The following is a 24,849-nucleotide window of genomic DNA, read 5'->3' as shown; positions in this document are numbered from 1 at the left end:
TAGTAGCTCTATGTGAAAATTTGGCTTAGTGATAGATAAAGGTCTTGCCTGATACATGTGAGGCACTGAGTTTGACCTCAGCATCATAAAACAGAGTCAAGAAAACAGTGAGGGCTTATTACCTGAAATGATAGAAGTTAGATTGAGGTTTACTACTTTCATTTCTAAGTGATATTATTCTATTCAACTAATATTAAAAAAAATTATAAAATCTAAAAAAAGAATGCTATATATATTTGCATCATTAAAAATATTGCACAGCATAAATGAACGTAACACATCTTAAAATAATATTCTACAATAACAAATCATGCAAATTAATGTTTTATTAGTTGAAGGAATTATGTATTCAACACCCCCAAAAGACTTGGAACTTTTTCTTCTTTAATAAATATTCTAGATGTGGGTATATTGTCAGTTGAAGATCTTCCTCCAGATACCACTATCTTGCTTCAAAATGACAAAAACAAAAGAAAAATCAGAATAAATGACCCTTTGTCAGCTTGAAACAAACACTTTACTATTTAAATATTACCCTTCAATTACTGATTATCCCAAAGATCTGTTAATATCATATCTCAATAAGAAACACATTACACATTCCACATTCCAACTTTTGAAACTTCCACAGGCTTAAAAAATTCAAGGACTTTTAAAGTTCAATCTCTATAAATACCCAAAGTCTCTTAACTGCAGACTCCTGTATAATAAAAAAAAAAAAAATTATCTACTTTCTTACTCCAAGAAGAAGAATCAGAGCATGGTCACAATCAAACCAAATTTTGCATCTCTTTGTGAGCTGCTGTCCATTGGGAAAAGAAGCTTCTATGACCAATGTTGAGAGCAATCCAAGTGAATATGTGTAAAAATATTTAAAAGATAATTTGACAGTAAGACCTTTTTTTGTTATTTATTATATTTGTGTTTTAATTTTACACATCAGCCATGGGTTCCCCTGTCCTCCTCCATCCCATCCCCCGCCACCTTCCCCCCAGCCCCTCCCCTCCATTCCCATCTCCTCCAGGGCCAAGACTCCCCTGGGATTTTTTTACCAAATAAAAATAGTGGACTGTATCATGGTGCCTATGAGCTTTACAACAGTATCATAATTCTGGGAAAGAAATACCCTCTTATGGAACAAGGTTCAAATCCAGTCAAAAAGTGATTAGTTAACTACTAACTGTCACAGCAGTATAGCAAGGATGTGTACTTTTTGCCAAGTAGGTGTATTTCAGCACACTGTGCTGATGATAGCAGCTGTCATGTTAGTCTTTCTGAAGGCCATTGTACTTGGCTTACGTCATGCAGTGTCCCCTGATTTTCCTCATTCTCTTTGACAGCTACTTGACTGTGATACAATCTGATTTCTACCAGTTAAACAGCTATGTAGTTTTTCTTTGCTCCTGTTTACAATTTTTTTATAATAATGAAATCCTTGCTGGGATTTTCTTTTCTGTTCTGGATCTCTCTGAAACATTTTGGAGGAGTTCTGTAGAGGATAAAAGTTACTCTGGTAATAAACAGCTAAATAAGGCAAATACAAACCTTTTATTTCAAAATTTAACATTCTTAAAGGGAAAAGCTTTGCTTGCTTTAGAATATAATGATCACTATTATTTTTTCTGTTATGAATATTCAAAACTTTAGTGTTGCAAGCTAATTACTATAGCAATATTTTGACAGCAAAAACGAGATGGACTATTAATTAGTAAAACTAAGTGATTCATATTTAATGTGAAGCTTTATTGACTAAGAAAAACCAAAATGCAAGGTTCAATTGCATGTTAGAAATAAAGTACTACACATGTTTACTGTTTCTATAAAAAAGAAGAAATTCATTTGTTTAGTTTTATCAAAATTAGTATTAAAAATGAGAAACTTCGTGCTTTCTGAAGTGACCTACAAGGATCAGGAAACAACACAGACAGAGAAATAATGTAAGAATTGGTAGGGCTGCAGGAAAATTATGTCTTCTGCACAGGACATGCTATTGTACTAATAAGCTGATGGGAGCTATGATTTAATGGACAAGACTTCTGCAAGATCAAGACAGACAAATCCTGGCATGAATCTGGAACAAGATCATAATGATGCACCCTTAGCTGAAGAAATATTGACATCAAATCCTGAAAGACCAAAACTGTTCAATCCCATTATTTTATTAAGAAAAACTATTAAATTAACAGGTAAATAAAGTTACTATGATAAAAAAAAAACAGGTTTAAACAATTCATAACTACAAATCTAGGTCTACTCATCTTATTAAAGGGATTGCTTCAATATGAACAGAAGCATAAACACACGAAAGAGTTCACAAGCAAAAACAATTAAAAAGAAACACTGAATAGGTTAAAGAAAGAGGTATGAGAAAATAGAACAAAATCATCAAAATGACAGGAATTAATACACACCCTTCAATAATAACTCAGATATTAATAGTTTCAATTATCCTGTACAAAAACACAGACTAGCAATTTGAAATAAAAACAGGATCTAAAATTCAGCTGATTCTAAGAAACACACCTCATCAATAAGTATAGACACCTCATTAGTGTAAAAGGATGAAACTAAATGCATCACATGATAATAGAAGTAAGAAATAAGCAGGTGTGCCTTTTCTAATCTGTGACAAAATGTATTTCAAACTAACGTGTCAAAACAGAAACTTCATATACATTAAATGAAATATCCATCAACAGGATGTTACAATCTTACACATACATATGCCAAACACTACAGTATCTAATTTTACTTAACATGATATAAGATGAAATAGTAATAGTAATAATAATAATAATAACAACAACAACAACAACAACTGAGTTACAACACAATGACATTGGGTGATGTCAATACTTGACTGTAAGTGTGTATAGCTGTAGACCCCATCACTTAAAAAACAGAACATGGACAAATGAAACTGTCACTAATCTGGAATCTTCATCCTTACAGGCTAGGTTTTACAGCGCTGCAAGCTGCTTTTCACACTATACTGTAAGAAAGAAGGAATCGTGACTCATTCCTGGCTGTGTCTCCTGAGATTGAAAACCATGGCTTGCCAGGCCATACATACCAGTTGATACAGTAGCAACACGTTTCATGGCAGTAAGCAACCACTTTTGGACTGGATTTTAGTCTTGCTTCACACATTGAAACAAATGCCAAGGACTATAATTATAATAAAAAATATATTGCTTACAAATGTGTAAAAATACTCTCTATGTTAACTTAAGAATGAATAATAATAAAACAGCACTCAAAATAGCTGAGAGCGAGGTAGTTAACATAGGGCTGGAGAGATTAAAGAAAAGAGGGATGGGGAGAGGTTATTCAATTGGTATTAAGTCATAAGTGGAAGAACCAATAATTTCTTGTATGTTCTTATACAACAGAGCTACTGTAAAGAACAACAATAATATGTTGATATTTGAAAAATTTACAAAAAGTGTTGTTTTTATTATGAATAAAAGATAAATGTTTGAAGTAGATATGTTTGTCTTGACTTAAACACTGGAAGCCAGTACCTGTGGTGTGACACCTTGCAAAGCCTTGGTGCAGTGGGAAGGGCTTTGGACCTACCTAGGCTCAGTGTGCTGGGCTCTGCTGACTCCCCATGGGAGACCACGATTTGGGGGATGTGGGGATGTGGCGTGGCTTGGAAAAGAGGGCTGGGAGGTGGGAGGAGGGAGGAGGGGGTTCTATGGATAGTATGTGGAGTGAGTAGAAATTTTCTTAATGAAGAAAAATGAAAAAAAAAATACAACAAAAATTTTTATAAAAAGAGAAAAAAAACGAAAGATGACATGAAACCCTCAAATATTTACTGTGTTTATTTATCAGTTAAAAATAAATTCACATTAAATAAAACATTGAAACAAATTTGGTAGAAATGTATTTCCTGGAGAGAGATGAAAGAAAAATGTCTCTTTCCAGCAGAGACCTTGAAAACTTCAGAGATAGTAAGTAGCTAAATACACAGTGGTGTTACTAATTCATTAAATCTTTACTTTTTTATTTACTAACAGATTAATACCACACAAAGGAAATAGCAAGAAGCATCTTGTCAGAATATGAAAACCATAAAGTAATGTTCTCCTGTAACAAGTATATATATATATATATATATATATACACATATACTGGTACTTATTGGCTATGTAGACACAACATACTCACCAGAACTACTGAATTTGGAATGACATCCATACTCTTGGTTGTAAGAGGCTGTTCAGGAAATTACCATATGATGCAGCATCAGTACTAATACACAGACACAATGTAGTACTGAGCTTTTAGAGGTAAAAGTATTTACCAATGTTGACATATTTGTAAATATCCTAATTCCAGCTTTCAGCTAGTTGTATGTGACAGATAAGATTTACATATTTAGGTTAAGTCTTTAAAATGTTAATATTTATCCATTTAACATGTGTCTGTATTTGTGTGTTTGCACATATGTCATGCACATGCGTCCTGGTGCAGTTAGGGATGTTAGAGGAAAAGTTACAGGGGTCAAGATTCTCTTTCAATCATTTGGGACTCAGAGATCATACTCAGGTATTCAGCTTTGGCAATAAATGCTTTTACCCACTGAACTACCTCACTGGTCCCAGAAAAATCCATATACTCTTAATTTGAGGCAGATTAAAGTAAGTATATTAAATCTGAAATACAAGTAGTTCAGAAAAAAATTATTAAGGTTCTAATATAAGAGGAGAATCTTGGAATTACTTTTAATTGCTGTTCATTTTTTGTTACCACAATGCTTTAGAAAGGTTTATTGATTTTACATAAGGATTAAATTTTAACATGTCTTTAGTAATTTGAGTGAACACATGATAAAAAGTACTTTAAATCATTTTTCATGTAAAAAAATCTATGTTCTTGGATATTATATCTTAAAATACATCTTTTCTTCCACAATAATATTTCATACATATAACTTTGACAATGTTGGATGAAATATATTTGAATTGCAAATCACTAACCATAAATTTGTCATTGGACATTTTAAAAATGCTTTTTGTTATTTGCTTTTTTTCATCCTGCCTTTATTTTAGATAAAATTTGCTGATGGTTTCTGTCTTTGTCAGAAGAAATTATAACTCTTATAGTTTTAACAATACAAGGTATAATTACATATGCTCAAAATAAACACATTTCTATAGAGAAAATGGTGAAATTTCCATCTCAAATAAAATCTGTTGTCATCAATTATGAATTTATCCCATCTTATCAGCACAAATACAATGTGCATAGTAGTCCCAAATCATGAGAACAGAATTCTAAAATGCGCTTCTTTGTCCTTAAGCCAAGTTTATAAACTTTATTATGTCAAAATCTTCTATGCTTAGCTATGAGTAACAAATGACTTGCTAGACCTTATAAACAAATCTTTAGTATGAACTAAAAATGAAGAAATAGAATAACAGATTCCCTTTTTATTTTATTTACTTATGAGCTTTCTTTCATTTATTTATTTATTTTATTTTTTATTTTTTGAGATAAGGTTGGACATGTAGCCCCTGTCAGCCTCAAAACAGCGTTCCTCTTTGTATGCATCAATATATATGAAATTAATATCTATTGATTTCTAATACAAATATCAGTAATCATATAGTAACAAGTTGTTTTTAAACATCAATGATGCTGTGTGGGAAAACAAATTAGTGGGTATGAGTTTGAAATTTTAGGTATGCATCAAAACACATACTTATACCCAATGATTATTTTCCCATACAGCATCAATTGTGTTTTAAAACAACTTGGATTTAAGCAATTACTAATAATCATATTAGAATCAAAAGTTATTATTTACAAATAGTATTTCCATACACAATGTATTATTTCCAGCTTTTAAAGTGAAACTGTTACATGTTTCTGGTTGGTCTTTCTCTTATTCTTTTATATTGTCATTTTATTCCTTGCAAATAACATAATATTAGGTATCATGAAGAATCCATGGTTTAAGAAAAAGTGTATTTGTTTACCAAGAAGGCCAAAGTGATGGTGTCTATAAGGCTACAGTGCTATTGGCTGTCAGGACTATCTGCAACTCTGGGAGCAGTTTTGGGCAGTGAAGATTCTCCAGGAGAGAAGTCAGGAGGTTACGGAGTAAAACGGGCATGGTGGTGTCCAATGAACCTTGGAAATGTTAAAACCATATACAATTAAAAACTGCTGTTATGTAATGCTACTCTCTCTCTAGAATACAGATATTAATGTTTTGAAGACTTGTGGTGGTTTAATGATAGCATACAAATATGAAGTGATTTCTGAGGTAGGACCACTTGGATTGGGGGCAGTAGCAGATATAATCCCCCAAGTGACTTGACAGAATATAATCAATTTGATTCATCAGTATATAAACTGAGGTTGTGCTGAAGTAATTTCTAAGGGAGAATATTTTTCATAGACATGAAGGAAAGCAAATGAAGGGAAACTTTCACACACAGAGGGAGAGATTCATATAAACAAATGATACCTGTTCCAGCAACAACAACAAAAAAAATTCATTTAAGAAAATACACTACTATTTCTCTCTAATTTCTTCCATTTAATTTCTATACCACTGCTTTCCCTTACATCTAAAAAATCCCCGTGTGAACTGTGATAAACTATAAAGTGCTGTTTTATTCTGATAAGACATCACTTGTATAGTTTGGACCTTGGGCATTCAGCTAGTTATGATTTCCTCTCTACTCAAGCTTTCAGGATGTGGATTTCAGGCTCATAATTACTTAAGGAGTTAACAATAGTTTGTCACCCTCTCTTGAGCATGTTTGTGAGTTGTGCTTTGGTTTTCACCTACTCTACATCTCAATGTGGACATCCCTGGCAGATATAAACATGGCTGGGACTTTGCCCAGGGGTTATATTGAGTGACTTAATTCGGGTTTATTTTTCAGAGGTTATTGTATTTAATAAAATCCAGAAAGGTGGAATACTGTGTTAGGAGGCTCCATGAGAAAAGTTCTCTACACAGATTCACCCAGTCTGTGAGTTTCACGTGCACTATCTGATTAAAACCTGAGAAACACACATCTCCTGAGCAGATGTAGAAGGCTAGATATGCAGCCAGAGAGGGCTGATATATCATACGGCTATCCTGTCAGTATTCTCCCAGGATTACAGCTGGTATTCTGATCAGTGAAGCAGTTTTTTGTTTGTTTATTTGATTGTTTATTTTCTTCAACATTTCTAGCAGGTATGCTTTGTGTGTGTGTGTGTGTGTGTGTGTGTGTGTGTGTGTGTGTGTGTGTGTGTATGTGTGTGTGTTTCTATTTTGATCATACTCTGACTATCCTGAGATTGCCAACAAGTTAGACCTTGAATCAGAGGGTAGAGTCAACATTCAGCTGGCCAGAATAAACCATTAAATTTTTGTTGGACTCACATTAAGATAGAGAGAGACAGGAAGAAACAGAGAGGGGCTTAGGAAGCTTTACAGGTCTTTTCCATCTGGAAGTGTGAAGAGTTAGGGTCAGCTGATCACTCCTCCACCACTCTGTGGATCTATCAGGTTTTCACCCCAAAGTCTGACTGCCAACTATTATTTAATAATAAAATAATATAAGTAATCACTTCATCTGGCATCCAACATGTGGTAAGATCACGTGGGGGTTTTAGAACCACCACATCTCTCTACTACTGTGGCTGGCTCACTGGCTTTTCCTGACAAGGGTTTTTCTAGAAGTCTCTGAACCATGGCCCCACAGGATGGCTGTACAGCCACCTGAGTCAGCCACCCAGTGCCAGCTCTGTCATTCAGGCAGCAGTGTGCAATCCCACACCATGTATTAGCTGCATGGGCTTCTCTTGTCCATCTTCCTACACCTGCTTTTCATGTGGCAAACTCCCTCTCCCCACCTAGTGAACTGTTGCAGTTATCTTTGGCCCAGGTGTGCAGCACAGGGACATCACTCATGCCTGGCTCTGGACATCACACTGAGACTGCCCTCCCTGCTTGCACAGCTGAGCATCATCACTGCAGCAGGCTCCCCCACACAGCTCCATGTTGCTGCTGTGCAAAAACTAAAATGTCAGCATAGCTGGTGAGACTCCTGGGAATTCTGAAGGAGGGGGTTAAAAAAAGAAAATCTTTCTTAATTTAAGAATTGGGAACAAGGCAGGGTGGTGGTGGCGCACGCCTTTTATTCCCAGGACTCGGGACGCAGAGCCAGGCAGATCTCTGTGAGTCCGAGGCCTGCCTGGGCTACAGAGTGAGATCCAGGAAAGGTGCAAAGCTACACAGAGAAACCCTGTCTCAGAAAAAAAAAAAGGAATGGGGAACAATATTATAACACCAGAAGTTAGGATTCTGTATGGCTCCATAGATCCATGGTCTAAAAAATGGAAAAATTAAATGAGGGGATAACCAACTTAACCTGAGATTGACATGATGCTGATTATAATTATCAGCTTGGTAATTCATGTTTTATTCTAAAAATAGTGGTTTGATATCAGTGCAAATATGAAAAATTGACTAATAAGATATAATTCCTAGTAAGACCTACTAATGAAATTAAGAAAATATTCACACACAAACAAAGGAGTTTAAAGCATAGCCTACCATGCCATTGCATTATGAAACTAAAGAAGAGCAACTCAAGGTTATTAGAAATCCTACCTTATTTAATCCAGTTACTATACAAGAATAACCAAGAGATGATAAGCATCCTCAACGCTACACAGATGTTAACTGGAATTCTGTGGAAATGTCAGATTTGAAGAGAACTGATGAAGCAGCCATTCCATATGGTATATATTCACCCTTTGTGAAGCAGATGTTAAATGCATGGGCAATTGGGAACAGACTTATTCCACAAGACTGGAAAGATTTATCTACAGCAATATTGGAAGCTAGTCCTCAGTTACAATGGGAAACATGGTGGAGAGGGGAAAACTAGGGTCAAAGAACAATGAAGTAAGGCTAAAAGTATTGAAATTTTCAAAGATCAACTCTCAGCAATGGACAGTATAGTGATTTGCAAACACAGTTTAGATTTGATAGTCATATCTTGGCTCTATGTTGAATTCCAGCTTTAAATGTTTGGGACAGGGTTAAAGAGTCAGGAAAGAGGACTGAGTCATTAAATAAAATTATACCAGGCCCAAAAGAGCTTTCACTAATTTTTTGGTAAATATTGACTTCAGCTGTAAATAGAATGACATCAGTTCAAGAACCTAAATAAATATTAATTGAATCTTTGAGTTTTGAAAATGCTAATTCAGAATGAAAAGATTGATTAGGCCTTTGAAGGCAAGTTTAGCACCAATAGATGAATGCATCAGCTGATATTTAATCTGACACTTATGATGATACTTGTGTAAGAGAAGTTATTTCTAAAAAAATTTAAGAAAAAAACAAAAGGTCAGATGTTTAATTGTGGTAAATGAGCTCACTTGCAAAGAAATTGTAGATAAGACATTCCTAGAAATAAATATTTTTAAGAGAAAGTCCAAATAGAAGGCCTCAGGTTTCTGGAGTATGCAGAAGGTGAGGCAAAGGTCAACATTTTACTAATGAATGCAGATTAACACAGGACAGGCAAGGTAACCCTTTGCCATCATAAAAAGGCTTAAGGGGCCTCCTACAGGCCCTGGTGTCAAATTTGGTTCAATCACTCCCTGTCAACACTGGGGAAACTTGTCCACAGAACAATGAAATGACATAATGCCAGTAGCTAAAAAAACAAAACAAAACAAAACATACTGTTCTGTATGACAGAAGAGTTTAAGTAGATAAAACAAAATTTTTAGGAGAGACTATAAAACAACTATTTTGGCCAACTTCTATGAATGATCAAAGACCAAAGCTAAAAATACAAATAAATGGGATTGTAATTGAAGGGATATTAGATACAGGAATACATGTAACAATGATTTCACCAAAATCATGACACCAGATTAGCCTCTTCAGAATGTAAATATTCAATTTCTAGAGATCAGAATTTTATCTCAGTTAAAATAAAGTACAAGGTGGATCAAATGTTAGGTCTAGAAGGAGAGATAACATAAAGCCATATGAATTAATGGGGATATGATCTATTACAGCAATGGAAAACACAGAAATGTCATAAAAAACAATGCTGCTACTGAGAGAAACATTAAAAGGTTTTATCAAGAATAGTCACTGATCATTCTGGTCATATATAAGCAGGGCACAACAGCTGTTGATCCTGCAAAGGTACCAACAACCCTACCTTTAAAATAGTTAACTGACATGAACACAGCAGAGCAAATGCCCTTGTGGTGGTATGATTGAGCATTCCTTGGGTATATGCCCAAGAGTGCTACAGCTGGGTCTTGGGGATATTGATTCCGAATTATCTAAGGAAGCAACATGTTGATTTCCAAAGTGGCTGTACAAGCTTGCATTCCCACCAGCAGTGGAGGAGAGTTCCCCTTGCTCCACATCCTCTCCTGCATAAGCTGTCTTCTGTGTTTTTGATCTTAGCCATTCTGACTCAGAGTCATTTTGATTTACATTTCCCAGATAATTAGGGATGTTGAGCAATTCCTTAAATGTCTTTCAGCCATTTGAACTTCCTCTGTGGAGAATTCTCTGTTTAGTTCTATAGCCCATTTCTTAATTGGGCTGTTGGGCATTTTGATGTCTAATTTCTTGAGTTCTTTATATATTCTGGATATCAGCCCTCTGTCAGATGTGGGGTTGGTGAAGACATTTTTCCATTCTGTAGGCTATTGCTTTGTCTTGTTGACTGTGTCCTTTGCTCTACAAAAGCATCTCAGTTTCAACAGGTCCCATTGACTGATTGTTTCTCTCAGTGTCTGTGCTACTGGTGTTATATTTAGAAAGTGATCTCCGGGTGCCAATGCATTCAAGACTACTTTCTACTTTCTCTTCTCTTGGGCATATACCCAAAGAATGCTCAATAATACCACAAGGGCATTTAACCAGGTATGTTCATATCAACATTGTTTGTAATAGCCAGAACCTGGAAACAACCTAGATGCCCTTCAACTAAAGAATGGATAAAGAAAATATGGTACATATACACAATGGAGTACTACTTAGCAGAGAAAAAAAAGGCATCATGAGGTTTGCAAGCAAATGTGTGGATCTAGAAAAAATCATCCTGAGTGAGGTAACCCAGACTCAGAAGGAACAACATGGTATGTACTTGCTTATAGGAGGATACTAGATGTAAAACAAAGATGCCTAGACGGCTACACAACTCCAAGGAGGCTACCTAGAAAACGGGACCCAAGGAAAGACACAGGGATTGCCCAATGATAGAGAAATGGATGAGATCTACATGAACAACCTGGATGACAGAGGGACTAATGAAGGGCAAGAATTGAGGGAAAGAGAGCTTAGGGGAGCAGGAGATCCCATCTGGATCAAGAACAGTACGGGTGAACAAGGAATAACAGACCATGATAAATGAAGACCACATGAGAACAGGAATAGGCAGAGTGCTGGAGAGGTCTCCAGAAATCCACAATGATATATCCTCTGTAGACTGCTGGCAATGTTTGAGAGAAAGCCTGATCTGACCCAGTCTGGTGATCAGATGACTAAACACCCTAACAGTCGTCTTGTAAGTCTCATCCAATAACTGATGGAAGTGGATGCAGAGATCCTCAGCCAGGCCCCAGGAGGAGCTCCAGGTGTCCAACTGTCGAGAAAGAAGAGGGACTGCAAGAGCGTGAATTGTTGAATCCAAGTTTGCATAAAGCACAGGGACAAATAGCCAAATAAATGGAAGCACATGAATTATGAAGCAATAGCTGTGGAGTCGCCAGCTAGATCAGGTCTTCTGGATAAGTGAGACAACTGAATACCTTGAACTGTATGGGAGGCATCCAGGCTGTGGGACTGGGACCTGACCTTAGTGCATGAGCTGGCTGTTTGAAACCTTGGGCTTACACAGGGACACTTTGCTCAGCCTGGAAGGAGGGGAATGGACCTGCTTGTACTGAATCTCCCAGGTTTAAATGAATCCCTAGGAGTGTCTTGGCCCTGGAGGAGATGGGAATGGAGGGGAAGGCATGGGGAAACTCGGGGTTGGTGCGGGAGGGGTGAGGACAGGGTAAGCCACGGCTGATGTTTAAAATTAAAACACAAATATAATAAAAACAAAACAAAACAAAACAAAAAAACCAAAAAAAAAAATAGTTAAATGATACAACTGTCTAGGTTGAAGAACGGCCTTTGACATCAGAAAAAAAATAAAGGCACCAGAACAGCTGGTAGAGGAGCATCTAAATGCTTAACATAAAGAAGAACTGTCCAGTCCTTGGAATTCTCCAATATTCTCCAATAAATCTGGTGAATAGTAACAGATTTTAGAGCTGTTACTAAGGTGATCCAGTCAATGAGCTCTTTACACTCTGGTATTCTGTTGCCTTCTTTATTACCTAAAGATAGGTCTATTATACTGATTGATATAAAAGTCAGCATTTTTGCTATACTTGTACAGGAACAGAAAAAAGAAAATGTTGCCTTTACACTGCCTACTTCTAATAATTACCAGCCATTTAAAAGGTATCAGTAGAAAATTCTACCACAAGATGTGTTGAAAATCCCCACCTTGTGTTTTTATATTGTACAACAGCCATAATAAATACTAAATAATTATACATAAATAATTCATACCCTTTCATCAATCTATAATTTACCACTGTATGGATGATATCTTACTAGTAGATACTGTAGAAAAAAAATTGAACTAAAGAAAGCTTTTATTTTTGTTGAAGATTACACATTGCTCCTGGAAAACAAAAAGGAAGATATTTTAATTACCTAGAATATAGGATAGGTTTAAAAAATTCAACCACAGAAAGTACAAATCAGGACAAATAGATTATGAACACTCATTGAGAGATATTAACTGACTATGGCCCAATATTGGAATAACAACTCAATAACTAAGTAATTTATTTCATACTTTACAAGGTGATAAGGACTTAAATATTCCAAGTAATTATCATTTGATCATGAGAGAGAATTGGCCTTGGGAGAAAAGAAATTACAGGATGCACATGTGAATCATTTAGATCCACAGCTTGATAGTATTCTGTTATTTACCTTCTAAGCATTCCCCCACAGGAATTCTTATACACAGAGAAAATAATATATTAGAATGGATATTTAGGCTACTTTAAAGGAAAAAAAATAAAACCATAAATCGAAAATTTTTTCTGAATTGTTTCTTAAAGGAAAATTGAGACTTTGCAATTAACAGGAATAGGTACCTTTTACTAATACTGAAATTGCCTCATTATGGGTAAAAAATAATGCTGGAAAAGAGTTTTTAGTAAATTATATATATAATTGGATCCTTCCTCATAATGAGGAACACCAATTTCTACATTCTATACTAATGCAAATGAAATCAGTAAAGAGAGGATGTAAGTCAGAAAATTTAAGAAAGTGGGTTAAAGCCTTTATGATTCTGTTCAAAATCATAATTATATGCTTTTCTCATGGTATTATTAGATTTTCCCGAACCTCTTATTTACACTTACTGACACTTAATATGCAAATAGAATTGTTTTACATATTGAAACCACTGAACTTATAGATGATTCAGAATTAGTTTTGTTATTTATTCAATTAGGAAAAATAATGAGAAATAGAAATTATCTCTTGTATATAACACATATCAAATCACAAACAGGTCTACCAGGCCCTGTAGCATAGGTAATGATGAAACTGAAAAACTATTGGTAGGAAATATGATAAAATCCTCAGAATTTCATAAGAAACACCACGATAATAGCAACTGCTTGAAGAAAGATTTTTCTATCACTTAGCAACAAGCCAAGGAAATGTTCCACTGGTAGTTTTAGATTTGAATAGGAGAGACCTCTTAAATAGGAGAGGCAATAGTTCATTAAATATCAAGGCCATCTAAGAACTACCTTTTATTTGATCAGATATAACCTGTCAAAAAGAGAAACTCCAAAAAGTTAGTGTTGGGGCAGGGGTTTTGGTTTTGTTTTTCCTGGAAAATAAAAGTATCCCACTAAGGGATCTAAAATTTACTTGACAAATAAAATATCAAAAGAAGAACAAATCATGCAGAGAAATGTCCCAAGAAAGAGAGTTAATAGGCCTAATGATATATAGCACATTTACAACAGGATAAAATTTTACAAATCTTCACAAATGTTTGTTTCTGCTGTTCTCTCCAAATATGTAAAGCAAATAGGATTTTTGTAGTCCCAATTCAATTAAAAATTAAAGCTGACTTTGGAGTTGGACCATGGCTCTCTCCTTGTCTAAACCCAAGCTTGCTTGTTAAAGGAAAATCCAAAATCTGTTTCATGTCAAAAGAGCTGCATGGTATGAGACAGGAGAAAATTAAATTTAAGGGACTATTCTATTGTCACTAATCTTGTAATCCTTTGGTTTTATTTTGACTCTTAAAGGCCTTTTTTAAGGTATAAATGTAATCTCAAAATTTATAAGCTCTCTCTATATATCTATATATTGTGATATTAATAATCATATAGAATACTAATTTTAAGAATAAACTTCATATAGCCTCTGTATATGATTTTGGCCTTGAGTCTAATGCAGGAAACTAGGACTTCAGCATTTGTGCCAGAGCTGTATTTAGTAGATTGTGGTCCTTTAACCTCTCTGAGATCTGCTTCTATGATATTTAAAATGTTTAACTTTTTTTTGTACAACTATGACTATTCCTAACAGTGCCCTTTAAAGACTCCCAAAGTATGACACGCCCTACAATGTTGATTCCACCTGGATGATGGTAATGAAACTAAGTTGACAATAACCACCACCAAAAGATCAGCTTTGGTCTACAAAGTGCTTAGAACAATTTCAAAGCAGTTAGCTAATAATACCAAGCCACAGAGACTACTCCAGCCAGGTCTTTGATCAACCTTGAACTTTCTCCTCACCCCAAGAATGGACAAGAGCTAGCCTTACAGGACTTGATCATTATCTAAATATTCTTAGGGTACCCTAAAGATGTGTTCACCCCCAGAAAACAGGAAGTAATTTAAGAACATGATGGCCACTTTTCCAAGAAGTGTGATGGGCAGTTTTTGGTCATTGATTGGATTTTATGGATGTTTAAGGGTATTAGTTGCAAGTTGTGCTTAGTCATTTCAAGGAGGAAACTAAGTAAAGGAGATTAGATTCAGGGATCTTGTTCTGAAAAGAAAAAGAGGGAGCATAGAATTGATAGGAATAAAGGGTATATTATTTAATCTATTTTTAAACTAAAAATCAACTATTAGCAACTATTAGTCTTAAATATTTTACATTTGTATGGAATTTTGTATATTATTATAAATTTAAGGTTATTTTGTTATAACATCATATATACATTTCTAATCTTGTTTAAGCTATTTTTTGTATATTGATACAAATTTAAGGTTATTTTTGTAATAACATACTGTATATATGTTTCTACTCTTGTTTAAGGAATTGTACCTGTGCAGCTCATTTTAAAATGTCATATAAATTTCTAGTATTATTATACTGAAAGGTGTAATTATAAACTATTTAAGATAATTAAGAAATTCAGGTTGGTATTTTGTCATCTGTAACAATTAAATTTGTGGCTACGTTAGGTATGTTCTTAAGATCAAACAGATATATAGTAGATAGATAGATGGTCTTCAAACACTTCAGAAACCTATGTAGGATATGGCATTTAAAATGTTTTAATAACATAAGGATTTTCACAACAGTGAGGCATATCTGCTTCTGGTAGCAGGAATTTACTTCAAAAAAATTGATGGCCATTGAAGAACCTCAATATGGAGTTTGCATTCATTTGTAGTAAAGTTAGCCACCTTTGCCTTGACTATTAACAGTATGCTGTCCAAATTCAACATGCATGATGCATCACACACACACACACAAAAAAAAAAAAACCCAAAAAAACAAAAAAACAAACAAACAAAGCAAACAAAACAAACAAAAAAAAAACCTCTTAAATACTATAGGCCTTTGGACTACTATGGATTTCCCATCTTTGCAGAAGAATGTAGGTTGACTGTTGACTGTCCTGCCAGCCAGATATTTCTTTCATTCCTATATTTGGAAATGGCTTCCTCTGCCCTTCTTCTTTACTCATACAATTTTGTATCCTTCTTGGGTCTTTGATGAGGTTGAGTATTATATAGTTATAGTTACAATTTTCCTTGTTGTCAAGTTTGGAAAAGAAACTCAAAAAGATGTATAAAGTGTATAAGGTTAAGATACATAAAAGCTGAAGTTGTTTATTTAATAAAATGTTTTAAAGACTAAAAAATATTTTAGGATGGTAATATAAACTATGATAGAAAGTGGTTTAGGTATAAAATTTGGAATTATCAAGATAGATTAAATACAGAGTAATTTCTCCAATTTTGCTAAATGCATATGGATTGGACATTGTGAATGTAATTCTTACTTGATAATTTTTCTTATTGTACATAGTTTTACTATGTTAAGCTTGAAACCTTCCCATTTTACTTAAATAGTACCTGATAATAATTCTTTGTATATAATTTTACTGTTAGAGTTAAAACTTTCCCTTTTTATTTAGACAACAGGGTGTAATATTTTGATCACGCTCTGATACTCCTGATACAAATTGAAATCTTGAGTCAGAGGGTGGAGTTAACATTCATCTGGCCAGAAATAACCATAGAGTATTTGTCAGATCCATAGTAGGATAGAGAGACACAGGAAAGAACAGGAATGAGAATTGTGGAGAGGCATGGTCAGCTGATCATTCCTCCATCGCTCTGTGGATCTATCAGGTTACACCCCCATATTTTGCACCCAAGTTTTATTTAATAATAGAACAATATAAGTAATCCCTTCACTGTTTGTTTTTCAGAATAATCTGTCGTCATGAGTTGGCTACATAAAACTGTCATTGGCTCCTATCATTGGTTATCATTCTAGGCAAGGGGTTTGCCATGTCACATAGATTCAGACCAAGAACTATAAAGGTGGAACAGATAAGGACTAAAGAACAATGTGCTAAGTATAATGGTCTATGTATGTAAGACAAAATATTTGGAGATTGAGACAGGAGAACTATGAGTTTGCAGTCAGTTTTTCTACAGAATGAGACCGTGTCTCAAAACAAACAAATTAAGATGTGTTGGCAATATCAAGGGAGTTATTTTGCAAAATTTAATTGGAGGTATTTTATTTGAGGCATCAAATATTTCTCTAAGAAAGTGAAAAGCAAAAAATTTATCTACACATAAATTATAGAAACTTTAATAAGTCTATCATTTTCTCTGGAAACTTGGCAAATTCATTAAATAAAAGAATCCAAAGCATTGGGAGAATTCAACAGGTGTCATTAACTATGCAGAAGCATTCAATTTCCTGAGAATCCACTTAGTAATTGCTGATTTTAGTGCCTGTGTTAATGGTGCCTTGCCAAGGACTTCATAATTAAGGTAAAGCAATAGTCTACAGGATGAGAAGATCTTTATCAATTATATATAACTGACACATAGATACCTAAAATATATTCAAAACTATTCATAACAGCTAGAAACTGAAAACAGGCTAAATTACATCAAATAATGAAAACATTGCATATTACATAAGGAGATATTATTCAACTGTTAAATAAAATAAAATTTTCTGGTAAGTAGAATTTAAGCTTGAAAAATCCTAATGATTGCTATTACCTGGATTCCCCCACCCTCAAACAAACAAACAAAAAGCCAAATACTTGTGATTCCTCTTACATGATGATAGTCGTTTTTTGTTTTTTTTTTTGGTGTTTGTTTATGTTTAAGATTGTAATTTAAGTATAATGTTTCTCCTGTCCTTTGTCCCTTTTTTTACTCTAAGCCCTCCCTCATCTAATTCAACTCCATGGCTCCTATTTTTTCATTAATTGTTATTGTATGCATTTTTGCACTGGTACATGCACATATATTTTTTAAAATAATGCATTAGGCCCAGTGAGACTTCATTGGAGAAAACTCTTTTCTTTGCCAGCATATATTAATTGTAGATATCCTCTTGGCTTTGTATCAGAGCCGGTGTCAAGTATTCTTTTCAGTGCACACACTTCCTGTAACTCTCTCCCAAGGGGGGATATGCTCTTGATGCTCTCCTTTGGTCTCTGAGGATGACACATCCAACATTCACATACCAATACACATACATGATAAAAACCAATTTATAGAAAAATGTTCTAGTTTGTGTTTGTGCTTAAAATTTTAAAACTCTCCTATTTATTGCACACTTTTGGTCTAAATAGTATGCTACAGAAAGCAACAGCAATGGTTTACTGCCTTTCTTACACAGAAGTTCCAGTTAATATATTCACTGCATAAATTATAGGAAAAAGAACAAATTCAAACTAACTAAAGAAAAAATTAGAAATAGCATCAGGCAATTGGGAAAACCTTGCTAAGATGTTTGGGAGGTATTGCCATAAAAATGAACAACACCAGGGAAGCGACCTAGTAAAAAGGACCCTGAGAAAGACACAGTGATAACCCAATGACAGAGAAATGGGTGAGATCTACATGAGCAAACTGGATGTGAGGGGGTAATGAAGGGCAAGGGTCAAGGGAAAGAGAGCTTAGGGGAGTGGGAGATCCCAGCTGGATCAAGAACAGAGAGGGAGAACAAGGAAAGAGAGACCATAATAAATGAAGACCACATGAGAATAGGAAGAAGCAAAGTGCTAGAGATGTCCCCAGAAACCCACAAAGATACCTCCACTGTAGACTACTGGCAATGGTGGAGACAAAGCACAAACTGACCTACTCTGGTGATCAGATGGCCAAACACCCTAATTGTTGTGCTAGAAATCCCATCCAATGACTGGGGGAAGTGGATGCAAAGATCCACGGCCACGCCCCAGGTGGACCTCCAAGAGTCCAATTGGTGAGAAAGAGGAGGGATTATATGAGCAAGAATTGCTGAGACCAAGTTTGGAAAAAGCACAGGGACAAATAGCCAAACTAATGGAAATACATGAACTATGAACCAAAAGCTGTGGAGCCCCCAACTGGATCAGGCCCTCTGGATAAGTGAGACAGTTGATTAGCTTGAACTGTTTGGGAGGTACCCAGGCATTTTGACTGGGACCTGTCCTTAGTACATGAGCTGGATGTTTGGAACCTGGGGCTTATGCAGGGACACTTCATTCACTGGGAAGAGAGCACTGGACCAACATGGACTGGACCTACCAGGTTGAGCTGAATCCCCAGGGGAGTCCTTGTCCTGGAGGAGAAGGGAATGGGGGGTAGGCTGCTGGGGAGGAGGGTAGGGGAATCCAGGGCTGATATGTAAAATTAAACTAAATTAAAAAAGAAAAGGAAAAAAAAAGGAAGTTAACACACAAAATCACCAGTCAGTTCCAACACTTATTTAGTTACCTTGAACTAACATCTGTTTCCCACTACATTCAAAATATTAATATAGAATTTACATCACAAACACAAAAAACACTCAACATATAGTAACATATAAATTGCAAGTTACAATTAGAAATTACAGTAAAATGTTGTTGTTTTGCATAGTACATTCTGAGGTTGAATTGCTACAACTCCTTTCTCATAACATACTAATATTCAGTCGGTTTTAATATAAGCACTGCTTTCTATCATCATTTATATATTAGGCAGTGTCTGGATTAACCAGGTTTTGTGTAAATACACATGAAAAATACATCAAAACACAAAGTGTCATTTGTTAGCTTCCCAATTATTGTGCTTAGAAGAAATAAGAAAACAACTTATATTTAGAATATATCAAATTTGTCAATTTTGTTAAATAAAATGCAAGTTCATAAAACATTTATTATATAGGTTTTCTGTTCCTTATATTTTAAAACACTAACTTATAATCACACCTGTCCACTATTCTAATTTTTAGAATATAGTATTGGGAATCAATGATTCATTAATTTCCATTTACATTGAGTAATGTATATTATTTGATATTAATTTTATTTTACTACAATATATAATATGAGAAAATTTCAGTTTATAGGATGATCACATGATTTACAAATGTGTTAAACTCTATTTCATATATAAATTTAACAATATCCTAGAGTTACAAATGTTGTCATAAGTGCACTTCATGATGGGAAATGAAGTATCTAGTCTCAGAAACTTTTCATTTTTATGATCTTCATGGAATACAGTGAAAGTAAATTAGGATGGACAAGATGAATTTTGATTTTATCTTTAAATAAAAACCTACATTTCATTTCTAAATCCATAAAGGAAGTATTTGAAAACATCATAATCATTAAATTTCAATATTTAGAAAGGAAAACTAAACAAAGCATTTAAACTTGAACAATCATTCTACTGTCTCAAAATCTGAGGTAATTTTTTTAAAATTTTTCTATTTATTGGGATAAAAATCTATGTAAATAATCCAGCTTTTTAAAAGAAAAAGTATAAGATGTAATATATAGTATTTTTTAAAATATTCATGTGATATGAAGTCCTAGAAATGAATTCTACCAAATGAAAATGTGAAAATATACTGAAAGAAAACAAAGTGGATTACTTTAGATTGTTTTGGAACAGAATAGGGGAAACCAAACTCCACTGTGAAAAAAGTTCAAGGACTTTCTGCACCATCAAAAATGTAACTGTTTAGTATATATGTCCACCATTGTTAAGCACACAAAAGGTATAATTAAATGACTTATTGCCCAAAAATACATGTTGATGGTTATTTTTAAGATAACATTTTGTTGATAAAATGTTGATAGTCTTTTATTAAGAGAAAACTTGGGTATGTTTTAATAATTTTTAGTTGAAATATTAAAAATGAATATGTTTTTGTTTTCCACATTAAGATTATTTAAATTGTATTCTCATATATATATATACTTAAGAAATTTTTCTATTCATTTTACATACCAACCACAGACCCCCCTCTACACCCTACTCCTACTCTCCAGCTCTCCCCTACAATCTGCCCCTCATTTCCACCTCCTCCAAGGCAATAGCTCCCATGAGGAGTCAGCAGAGATTGGTACATTCAGCTGAGGTAGTTCCAATCCCCTCCTCCCTGCACCAAGGCTGCTCAAGGTGTCCTACCATAGGCACTGGGCTCCTCAAAGCCTGCTCATACACGAGGATGGATCCCAATCCCTCTGCCTGGGGGCAGTGTTTTTGATCTTAGCCATCCTGACAGGTGTAACATGGTATCTCAGAGCTGTTTTGATTTACATTTCCCTAATGATTAAGGATGTCGAGCAATTCCTTAAATGTCTTTCAGCCACTTGAGATTCTTTTGTTCAGAATTCTCTGTTTAGCTCTGTAGCCCATTTTTTAATTGGATTGTTCAGTATTTTGTTGTCTAGTTTCTTGAATTCTTTATATATTTTAGAGATCAGCCCTTTTCTATCAAGTTCAGTGTAACTGGATTTATGTTGAGTTCTTTGATCCACTTGAATTTCCTGCGTGGTGACAGATATGGATCTATTTGTAGTCTTCTACTTGTTGAAATTCAGTTATGCCAGCACCATTTGTTGAAGGTGCTTTCTTTTTTCCATTGTATAGTTTTGGATTATTTGTCAAAAATCAAGTGTTCACAGGTATACAGATTAATGTCAAAGTCCTCAATTTGAGTTCATTGATCTACACGTCAGTTTTGATGCCAGTACCAAGCTGTTTTTATTACTATAGCTCTATAGTAGAGCTTCAGGTCAGGGATCATGATACCTCCAGAAAGTTGCTTTATTGTACAGGATTCTTTTAACTATCCTGGGTTTTTTGTTTTTCCATATGCAGTTGAGTATTGTTCTTCCCAAGCCTGTGAAGGATTGTGTTGGGATTTTGATGGGGATTGCATTGAATCTGTAGATTGCTTTTGCTAAGTTTGCCATTTTTACTATGTTAATCTAACCTATCCATGAGCGTGGGAGATCATTCCATTTTCTGATATCTTCTTCAATTTCTTTCTTCAGAGACTTAAAGTTCTCATCTTTCACTTCCTTAGTTAGAGTTATCCCAAGGTATTTTATATTATTTGTGGCTATTGTAAAGAGTGATGTTTCTCTGAGTTCTTTCTCAGCCCTTTTATCAATTGTATATAGGAAGGTTACTTATTTTTTTTTATTTAATCTTGTATCCTGCCACATTACTGAAGGAGTTTATCAGCTGTAGGAGTTCTCTTGTAGAATTTTTTTGGTTACTTATGTATACTATCATATCACCTGCAAACAGTGAAAGTTTGACTTCTTCCTTTCCAATATCTATCCCTTTTATCTCCTTTTGTTGTCTTATTGCTCTAGCTAGAATTTCAAGTACTATATTGAATAAATAGTGAGAGAGACTTGTCTTGTTCCTGATTTCAGTGGAATTGCTTTGACTTTCTCTCCATTTAATTTGATGTTGACTGTTGGCTTGCTGTAAATTGCCTTTATTATGTTTATGTACGTTCTTTGTATTCCTGATCTCTAGGACCTTTATGAAAGGGTGTTGGATTTTGCTAAAGGTTTTTCCAGCAACTAGTGAGATGATCATGTGGTTTTTATCTTTCAATTTGTTTATATAATGTATTTCATTGTCATATTTTTGTACGTTGAACCATCCTTTGTATCTTTGGGATGAAGCCTATTTGGTCATGGTTGATATATTTTTTTTTGATATGTTCTTGGATTTGGTTTGCCAATATTTTCTTGAGTATTTTTGCATCAATGTTCATGAAGGAGATTGGTCTGTAATTCTCTTTTTTTGTTGCATCTTTTTGTGGTTTGGGTATCAGGCTAACTGTATCCCCATAAAAAGAGTTTTCTAATTTTCCTTCTGTTTCTATTATGTGGAACAATTTGAAGAGTATTGGAATTAGCTCTTCCTTGAAAATCTGGTAGAATTCTGTGCTGAAACCATCTGGTTCTGGGCTTTTTTTAAGTTAGGAAACTTTTATTGACTGTTTTTAATTCCTTAGGGGTTATTGGTCTGTTCAAAGAGTTTATCAGGTCTTGATTTAACTTTGGTATGTGGTACCTATCCAGAAAACTTCCCATTTCTTTCAGATTTTCCAATTTTCTGGAGTACAGGTTTTTGAAGTATGACCTGAGGATTCTCTGGATTTCCTCATTGTCTGTTATATGTCCATTTTCATTTCTGATTTTGTTAATTTGGATGCTGTCTCTCTGTCTCTGTCTGTCTCTCTCTTTCTCTGTCTCACCCCCTCTCTCTGTCTCTCTGCCTTTTGGTTAATTTGGATAAGAACTTTTCTATCTTGTTGATTTTCTCAAAGAACCAACTCTTTGTTTCATTGATTCTTTATATTATCTTCTTTGTTTCTGTTTTATTGATTCCAGTCCTCAATTTCATTATATCCTAAAATCGTTTCCTCCTGGGTCACTTTGCTTCTTTTTATTCTAGAGCTTTTGGGTTTGCTGTTAAGTCACTAGTGTGAAATTTCTCCATCTTCTTTATGTGGACATTTAGTGCTATGAATTTTGTTAGCACTGCTATAATAGTGCCCTATAAGTCTGTGTATGTTGTACATTCATTTTCATTGAATTCTAGGAAATCTTTAATTTATTCCTTTATTTCTTCCTTGACCTATTGGTGATTCAGTTGGGCATTATTCAGTTTCCATTAGATTGTAGGCTTTCTGTAATTTTTGATGTTATTGAATCTAACTTTAAGTCGTGATGGTCTGATAGAATACAAGAGGTAATTCCATTTTTTTTAAATCTGTTAAGATTTGCATTGTGACTGAGCATATAGTCAGTTTTAGAGAAGGTTCCATGGGGTGCTGAGAAGAAGGTATATTCTTTTGTTCTGTAGATATCAACTAAGTCCACTTGAGTCAAAATGTCTGTTAGTTCCCTTATTTTTCTGTCAAGTTTCTGTCTGGCAGATATGTCCATTGGTGAGTGTGGGGTATTGAAATCTCCCACTACTAATGTGTGGATTTTGATGTGCAGTTTAAGCTTAAGTAATGTTTGTTTTACAAATGCGGGTACCCTTATATTTAGGACTTAAATGTTCAGAATTGAAACTTCATCTTGGTGGATTTTCCCTGTGATAAGTATGTAATGTCCTTCCTGACCTCTTTTAATTGATTTTAGTTTGAAGTCTATTTTATTAGATATTAAGGTAGCTATACCAGCTTGCTTCTTAAGTCCCTTTGATTGGAAAGTCTTTTCGCAGCCTTTTACTCTGATGTAGTATCTGTCTATGGAGTTGTGGTGCATTTTTTGTATGCAACAAAAGGATGAAAAACAGTGATTAGAAGTCACAAAATAGGTGGCAATGCCTTAACCATATGTGTGTTGCTAGGCCCAAGGGCCTCTTCCATCCTTGTCAAGGGGAATGCTAAACTTCTCTTATTTTAGATAACCCTCCACTGTTTATTTTTCTAAAATGTTTATCTTTATTATAGCAATTTTCATTAAATTATATTATAGGAAACAAAATAATATAAAGTAAATATAATTAATTTATTTAAAGGCACATGAGTTGCTAGTGTGGGCTATTTAGATTATAAAGGCACAATCAGAGTAAAGTCAACTTGGAAGGAATTTAGTCTAATTGAATGTCAATTATTTGATTTGCTGTAATTCACATTAAGTATGCTTGCTAATAGACACAGATGTTAGCCGAACAACTAGGAGGAAGCGACAAGCCATTGGTGGATGATATCTGCAATCTCAGCAAGCCATATTAAGAAATAACATATTTTCACACATTGAAATATGTTTCAAAAATATTTGTATGTGTCATCCTTTTTAATTTCCTCCATTAAAGATTTTGCCATGTCAATTCCATATTAAATATTTCATCATAAGACATTATCAATTAAAATAAAATTAACTGTGTTTTAAAATATTTGTTCTGCTTTATAGTATGCAATATACCATGCAAATCATATGTTATTGA

The 24,849-nt window shown here is 34.4% G+C and overlaps 1 non-coding gene across 1 annotated transcript; it reads right to left on the bottom strand.

Annotated features, from left to right (window-relative positions):
- Window positions 1–24,186: 24,186 nt before the first annotated feature.
- On the bottom strand, window positions 24,187–24,312 carry LOC118596627. The gene has a single exon (XR_004946732.1). It is a non-coding gene; the product is annotated as a U6atac minor spliceosomal RNA (small nuclear RNA).
- Between the last annotated feature and the right edge of the window lie 537 nt (window positions 24,313–24,849).

This window comes from Onychomys torridus, chromosome 15, assembly GCF_903995425.1.
Source record: "Onychomys torridus chromosome 15, mOncTor1.1, whole genome shotgun sequence".
Taxonomy (NCBI): domain Eukaryota; kingdom Metazoa; phylum Chordata; class Mammalia; order Rodentia; family Cricetidae; genus Onychomys; species Onychomys torridus.
This window is presented reverse-complemented; position numbering and strand designations above follow the sequence as displayed.